The sequence below is a fragment of the Lampetra planeri genome, chromosome 1 (genome assembly GCF_965212315.1).
Source record: "Lampetra planeri chromosome 1, kcLamPlan1.2.h2, whole genome shotgun sequence".
In the NCBI taxonomy this organism is placed as follows: domain Eukaryota; kingdom Metazoa; phylum Chordata; class Hyperoartia; order Petromyzontiformes; family Petromyzontidae; genus Lampetra; species Lampetra planeri.
The window spans coordinates 39,367,400-39,376,112 of NC_136107.1; positions in this window are offsets into that span (position 1 = coordinate 39,367,400).

Below are 8,713 nucleotides of genomic sequence, written 5' to 3' on the forward strand. Positions count from 1 at the left end.
AGTCTGGCAAAAAAACATATCCATACGAAGCCAACCGTGCGAATCGGAGGTGCGGAAGAAGGACCGACACGAAACACAAAAAGCAGCTCTAAGAGAATTGATGCTGGACTGTGATGCAGTGCCATTTTCTGCAATACGAGCCTTTTGCCCGTCCAAGGACGGGTGTATTGCAGTAAATCTGAAACTTGCAAACGAAAAGCAGACAGCGACGTGATATATTGATTGTATGAATGCGTGTGCAGTTTATAAGGGCACGGTGACACAGACCTATTACATTTTAAGGTTATAATCCCTTGTTCATCGTGACGTCCTTTTTACTTTGATGTCTCAAGAGCGTTACGGAGATCGCGTGACGTGAGGGTTCTGCCTTTGTAGTGAGGGTTGTGAGTTGACGTCGAGGAGGGGGGAGGAGGCGCCTCGCCCCCCCCATGTGGAATGACGTCACCCGCTAATTATTATTCATGGAGGGGGGTGTCCATTTGGAGGACGTCACCTGCTCATGATTATTAATGAGGGGGGGTGGGGGGTGTCCATCTGGTCGCCGTGGAGTGACGTCACGAGCGTTAAACACTTTCCTGGGTGATTATAGTAGGTATGTGAGCAAATAACACCAAAGCGATCTGCTGTAAAATAACTCTTGCAAAACTTTAAGAAAGCAATTATGCCTCTTGTGGCCAGGGGCCATTTGGGTTGTTACGCGTTTCGTGCAATTTCCCATCATCTGACAGCAGTGGCTGCAAGTAGTTGAACATGTAACAAAGGATGAACACTTAAATGTAAAAAAACGTTACTTATCTTTTCTAAGTATTCATTCCTGAGAGGTGGTGCGCAGCAGTATACGGAGTTACAAGATTATACCCGCTAATCATAGTTAAGTCTAAATCAGCATTTATCTTCATGCAGAGTTACAACTGAAATTAATTAATTACTTAATCCATTAATTCTACTTCGATTAAAGTCGAACACTGCATTTGTGATGTCGGTGCTGCTACGGGTGTAAAGGTCAGCAACGATGGACTTGCAAGCCAGAGGAGGGGCTGAACGATTAATCGATTTCAAATCGAAATCGCAATTTGAAACAATGCGATAAGCAAATCGCAAAGGCTGCGATTTTTTGCGATTTGAAGTCCGATTACTTTCTCATTGGAATTGTTTTTTATTACACCTTTATTCGTTTATTTAACTTAACAATTGTTCTATGTTTGATTGTTCTATTTCAATTTTTTTTTTAATAAATACATGTTGGAAGCAATTCATATATTTTAAGTTCTCATTCTTGCATTAGAATATATAGAGCAGTTCATATTTTGATGGTATCATGTGGTAATGTTCCATCACATGTTTAAAATCTATTACACAGTGAATATTGAACTGCAGCTTGACTTAATTTTTTTTATCGCAAATCAAATCGCAATATCTGTCAGAAAAATCGTAATCAGATATTTTCCCCAAATCGTTCAGCCCTAGCCAGAGGTCGCAGGTTCGTTAGCACAGTGCAGCAGCAGCAGCAGCAGTTCACACAATGGGAATGCTTCTTAATTCACTCCGTCCTCTGTCCAGCCAGCAGTCGAAGTTGGTTCAGCACGGCTGGCTGATTGGCAGGCCCCGTGTGGCTGCTGGTGGTGGTTGTACAGCGTGGTTACTGCCACCTTTTCCAATAGTGGAAGGCCCTTCAGCCAGAAATGGTGTGAACAAGTAATTGCAGGACTGTACTTTCACATCTTTGGCTGCCTTTGTTTACCATTCAGCAGAGGTTTAATTTTAAGCACTAGAAAATGTATATTTCAATGAGAACAATATTGATGCAGACTTTATTTCTTGCAAAATATGTCTATTTGGTGTTTTAACGTCTTAACGCAACTGTTGTTTTGCCAGAAAGGGTAAAACCCATTCTTATTTTTCATAATTTGATGCTGGCTAACACGGTCCCTTAGAGAACAATATTGTACTATGTGCATTGCATAATACAATTACAGAATTCAATAATTTACGTTAAATATCTTAAGTTTTTGTTTTTAAATGCGCTCTTTGAAAAAGATTAAACCCACCCTTATGCATTCAAAAGTAGTTTGAGCTCACGTGGAGCAAAGAGAGAGGTAGGGGGGGGGAATGGAAGGGTTTGCGTGTGGAGCGCACTAGTGGAGCAGCGAGACTTTTGACTTTTAAACAACTTTTATTGCCGCCAGCAGCAACAGCACTGGAGGCGATTTCGATATGAAATACACAAAGTCACCAGGAAACAAATGAAAATAAACGCTACAAATCCACGCGCTGTGGCGCTAAAAGCACCGCGCACAACACGAAAGAAAAGCCACGTGGTGGTGGTCATCGCCCACGCCACGGTGGCGAGCGAGCGCTTCAGAAGGTGAACACGAGGGTGTCGTCCACGCTGGTGCAGAGGGCTTTTCCGGCTCCTCAGCGTTCGAAGAAGACGTGCACATCAGCGAAAGGGACCGGCGTATTGATGGGTGACGCAGTGAGACTTGAGGGGAGGCGTGGGATTAATCAGGAAGGATGATGGGGTGAGGTGGGGCGCGAGATTAATGTAATTAGAGGAGGAGACGGAACGTGCGGGGTTGTGGTGTGTGTAAATTGGGTCACCGTCAAGGGGGATTGTGTACCTCGAGATTATAATGGCTCGTTTACGTGCAGTGGCTACGCGCCAACGTTGATGCAATAATTAAATAAAAACAACATCGTAATGTCTTTGTTGCATCAATGAGTCTGGGTGTGATCACAAACTATGAAGTCAGGGTACACATATACGAGACCCCGATTGCGTACTTCGGGGCTGCTAGCCGTCGTGTCTTGTCGATGCCACTCTGTGTTTCTCCATCTCTCCCTGTGTTTGTCTCTTCGGCCTCTCTCGACACAGAGCCCGCTTCGCAACGATAATTTGCACACCTCTGGTAGCTGTGCTGCTTAGGGCAACAAACAAACAAAGATCCCCCGGATAGCCTTGAACAGACTGTAGGGGCAAGTGCTGTTAGCGAGTAGCACCTATGAAGGCCGGAACGGTACACGAGGGGGTGGGTAGCCAGCACCACACCCGACCGCCTTTGTCTCCCAAGTGGCGATATTTACATACCGCACCAGGTTCTCATTTGAGGCTGAGTTGACCTAGGAGAGGCCCAAGGACCGGTTCAGATATTCGTCACTGATGTTGTCCGTGAGCCGGGTTCATAGCGCAGCGCGCTAACCACTACACCACCGCTCCCCCAAGGCATGCTGCTTCGGGCAGGCATGCACACACACCCAGGCACAATGAACATCGGCACAGGGAAGGCAACGGCTGAGGTCGGCCTTGATCCAACAGTGGGTTGACCTTCGCCGACGATAATATATTTGTTTAATTGCCACACATTTGTTGTTGATTTACTCGGTAATGTAGGTCTCGCTCATGCCTGTGACCTGGGTCAGCCTCGCAAATACGATGAATACCCTCGCCTCTTGAGTGCCGCCTATCTGATTAAGCAACATTTCAAGTTAATTTATTAGGTATAGCCCTGTGAGTCATTCGGCTTTTGAATCGGGTGCAACCGCAACAAACAAAAACACATGAACAAGAAAACATCTTAAAGTGACTATGTGACTATGTGCAAAATAAACTTGAGCAGCGCAAGAACATCCTGGCAGTTTGCGTCCTTCTGTTCCCAGCCGTAGAGCGCCTTCCCTACTGGACACACATGTGACGAAAGAGCTTTATAGCTCATCGGATTCCTCCAGTATAAATACACATCCTGTACCGGGTGCCGTTCTGTAGCTTTGGCCTGGCCACATGGGCAGTGCTGTCGTCTCTTGCATCTTCACTCCGCTCACAGCTGTTCACACGGAGTCTTAGTCAGGCTTTAATTTAACTTTACTTACAGCAGAAAACACCAGCCCCAACGGGACAACTCTTACTCTCTGCTTCTTTCGGTAAAGTCACGTAGATAGAAAATAATAATAGAAGAGAACACGACGTTTCGGTGGCAACACAAGCGTCCGTCTTCAGGTGAGAAACTCCTACAGCCACGACTCGACAAAACCCCTTCCCCCCCCCCCCTTTCCACCCCCCCCTCCCGTTCCTATGTAAAGCCATAACAGCAGATCAATTTCTCACCTGAAGACGGACGCTTGTGTTGCGACCGAAACGTCGTGTTCTCTTTTATTATTTTTTATACCTACGTGACTTTACCGAAAGAACCAGAGAGAGTATAGATTCCTGCAGTCACGAAAGCTTCAAATGGGGACAACTCTTCCCAATGTTCACGTGAATCCACCGGGACCTCTCTCCACGTGCTTTGTCGTGGCCATTCTGGGCACAGCCCCAGCGGTGGTGTAGCGGTCAGCGCCACGCTGCGCTACGAACCTGGCGACCCGAATTCGATTACCGCTCACGGCCAACACCAGTGACGATTATCTGAACCTGCCCTGGGCCTCCCATAGGTCGACTCAGCCTCAAAAAGTACCAGGTGCGGTGTGTAAACATCGCCACGAGGGAGACAAAAGCGGCCCGGCGTGGTGTTGGCCACTCACCCCCTCGTGTGCTGTGCCGGCCTTCATAGGTGCTCGCGAACAGCACTTGTCCCAACAGTCTGTTACAGGCTACACGGGGGATCTTTGTGTTTATCTTGCAGCACCGGCGTAGATTACAGAACCCACAAGAGACGAAGCGAGATCGCAAACTAGACTCCAACACAACTGAGGTGTCTATGTATTATACAGTGTGGTCATAATGCGGCGGCTTGGGATGCCCTTCTTCATCGAGCAGTGGACTGACCATGGATAATAATGATGTAATAATCATACTTTACAGCCCTTTTTGTTAATTGACTGCTGAGTGACCATACTTCACCACGCTGGTTGGTGAAGGGATGGGCCTGTGAATGGTTCAAATGTCACTTGCAATCGGTTGGGAATCAAACTCAGATTGTGGGATTCGTAGCACAGCACGCGAACCACCACCGCCACCCCTCCTGAGCCCCCGTACCCTACTTTTTGTCTGGGGCGGTTTATGTAGAATCATTCTTAAGATGTTTCTCCTAATTCACTGCGTCCTACAAGAATTTGCGTTTAAATATAGAGGACATTCATATATGTTTTGATCTTGGGTGGGATTTTTTTTCTTTTAAAGTGTTCAGACACTTAGTAAGGCTTTCCTGAATAAACAAAGGCATTACTTCATCATGATTTGTACTTTTAGTCAATATCCATCCAGACGACACCTCTGCATTCCTATGTCAGCAATGTTCACTTTTGGTTACCATAGTTGAAATGCTGCGGACAAAGTAATTTAAGCTATTGGTTTAACATTAAATCAAAAGTTAGCGTTTGAGTAAAGTTCGAGGTTGACAAAGAAAACATTGATTCGTTGAAAGACGTTAATTGAAAATCGTGCAATACTATCAACAAAAAACCGCACCGCATAGTCACCATGGGCTGCCCAAAAAAACCCCCCATCATATGACATTTGGTGTTTAATTACATTTTGGATACATTTGAGCGCTGGGAATTAAATAATAACGGTTTTCAATGCAACGCACCTTTCTCGGTTGCAGCGAAACATTGGAGCGCCTTGCATTGTTGATCAAATGGGTCACATGACCAATCGAATCTCATGAGTAGTTCTATAATGTCACCTTTCCGTGCGGTGTTCTCTAATGTGGGGTACTGCTCTGCGAGAGTTCTGAAAGGACACCGCCTCGTGATTCGCTGCGGATAGCACAACCAAAATAAAATGTTTTTATTTGGTTCTTTCGATAAAGTCACGTAGATAAGAAAATAATGATACAAAATAAAGTGAAAAAAATAATACAAATAAAATAAAAAACAAAAACCACGACGTTTCGATAGCAACACATGGATAGTGGTGGTGATTCCCACCACCATCCATCCCACCACCATCCATCCCAGAAGAATTCCCTCATGAAAACGCTACACCATAGAGCTCAATGTATCTCCGACCATGAACACCTAACCAGTGAACTCAAACACGTACACCAAGCTCTCAAGGCGATTGGATATTCTGACTACACAATCCCCAAAGCCATCACCCCAACTGTGAAGAAGGAGCCATCTGAGGATCCAATCAAAACCATCACCTTGCCATACATAGCAGGGGTAACCAAAAATATTTCCTAAATTATGAACAAACACAAGATCCAGGTCCGATGTAACACAGTACATAACATTTATGACCTGATCCCATCTATGAAGGACAAGATTCCTGACATGCAATATCCCGGCATCTACAAACTAAGCTGTATCTGCAGCAGCAGTTACATTGGGGAAACTAAATGACGTGTCTCGGACCGAGTTCATGAGCATAAGGCAGATTTGAAACACGGTAGGACCAATACTTCTGCCGTGGCTGATCATTATTTTAATGCGGCTGGCTCACACGAAATTGATTTATCTCAGACGATGTTACTTTGCAAGCCCACTGGCTATCAACAAAGATTCGTTCATGAAGCCATCCACATATACAGACACAGACACAATTTCAACCGAGAGGATGGTTATAAACTCAGCAATCATTGGAAAGATGTCATCAACCACTTTGGGTCATGACTTGATTTGTGTTTTCTTGTCAACCTCCACCGTCAGCAGTGTGGGTGTGTGTGGAGTGAGGTGCAATGATTTGGTGGAGACCCACTGCCGGCTTAGTTGTTTTCTCCCACATTAACATTAGCTGCCCGCCCATGCTGCTGACACACTTGGGCTACGCCCATCTCTAACCCCCCCTTACTTGATACAGCTATCGTGCTGTGACGGTTCCACCTGAAGACGGAAGCTTGTGTTGCCTCCGAAACGTCGTGATTTTTATTTTATTTTTATTTTACTTTTATTAATTTTAAAATTTTACCTACCGAAAAAACCTAAGAATATCTAACCCCCCCCCATCCTGCACCCGCCCCCCTTGGCTCCTCCCCCCTCCTCTTACCCTATATATTAATGCCCCATCACAAATAACTCCCACTACAGTTATTTTGCTGTGCCTTTTTACACCTGATGAAGGAAGCTTGTGTTGCCTCCGAAACGTCGTGATTTATTATTTTATTTCTATTTTTATTTCTATTTTTTATTTTTATCTACGTGACTTTACCGAAAAAACCTAAGAGTAGTAATCTTGATTTTATAAACAGTTTTCCTTTAGAGGTTAACCTCCCTTTTCCTGATGACGACCGCTTATGTTGCGATCGAAACATCGTGGTTTTGTTTTTATTTTTATTCACTTTATTTTTTATTCTTATTTTTCTATCTACGTGACTTTACCGAAAGAACCAAAGAATATGAATTCCTGCAGTCACGAAAGTTTAAAATCGAAATAAAATTGCGGAAAACATTAAAGTACGTAAAAAAAAGCAATGTGCCAGACACAAATACGTACGACACACTGCACGTGTTCATTAAATAAAGCAGGAGCGGGGAGGGTGGTACGGAGTTGAGGAATAACAATGTGGAATAAGGAAAAGTATAAGTGTCTAACCCTGGGGGAGATCCGGAGTGGAGCTATAGGATGGTCAGGCAGTGATATGTGACACGGCATAGTAGGTGGCTTAGCTTGAGTCTGGTGTAAGCTGTAATGCTTCTCTTGGTCGACACAGCAGCGAATGCACAGCCCGCGATATATGCAGCTATCTGCATCACGTTGCATGTGCAACGCTGAACATATAAGAACTGCACAGCGAGCGCGGCTGATGCCAGTGAAGAAGTGATGTCTGAACGGATCTTGGGCCCCACATTCACCGGTCTGCATTGACCAGCAATCCAGCAGTGGATTGAATGACAACGGAACGATGCTTCCTGTATGACGAGTTGCCGAATCGCAGTGATTCAGGGGGGGGGGGGGGGTGGGGGGTCACAATTCGATGTGAGAAACGTCGTGTTGGTTTTACATTGTGGCGCGCCTCTAGTCGCTGCAGGGGTCACGTGACCTAATTACACGCAAGCGTATATGAATAATTCTAGATTTGTTTTTTTGTGTGTTTTTATTGGTTTTGTTTTTGCTGTGGTTGTCCCACCTGATGACGGAAGCGTGTGTTGCCTCCGAAACGTCGTGATTTAATTTAGTTATTATTTTTTTTCACCTACGTGACTTTACCAAAAGAACCAAAGAGTACGTGTATGAATAGTAAATCATTGATCTGAACGTGCACACAATTTGATGCGTGTACCGTCAGAGCATGAATCCAGTGTATATGTTAAAACATAATTGCCTATACACTGCTCCAGTTCTTTGCCTAAATGAGCTCCATTGACACGGCTTGGTGTCGCACTATAGCTGCCTGCATGCTGCCAAGCACGTGCAAGCAACGGCACGTCGCCTCGGTAAAGAAAATATACGGAGGAGACTCGATTTAAAAAAAAAACCGCATCCCACTCACCATGGCATTTCCAGAAGCGCCTCTGGAAATGCCGCTTGGTGTGCATCGAAAACCCAAACATGGGACCCTGCTGCAGTAAATATAACACGGTGGCAACTTGGTCGTGATAATGCATTGGCCTCCGGGCGTACTGTTCCTTTGCAGCAATTCCTATTATCCTCGGCGAGATAGGGGTGCGCCATAATTCTTCCTCTTAGCCACATTTCGCACATAAAAAAACCCTTTAAATATTGACCATAATTGAAGCGTCCGTGCTTTCTGTGCATTCCACACACGCACGCAACGCAGCACTGCTTCCGCGGAGTTATTATTATTATTTTTAAGTCAACATCTTTGGCCCGTTA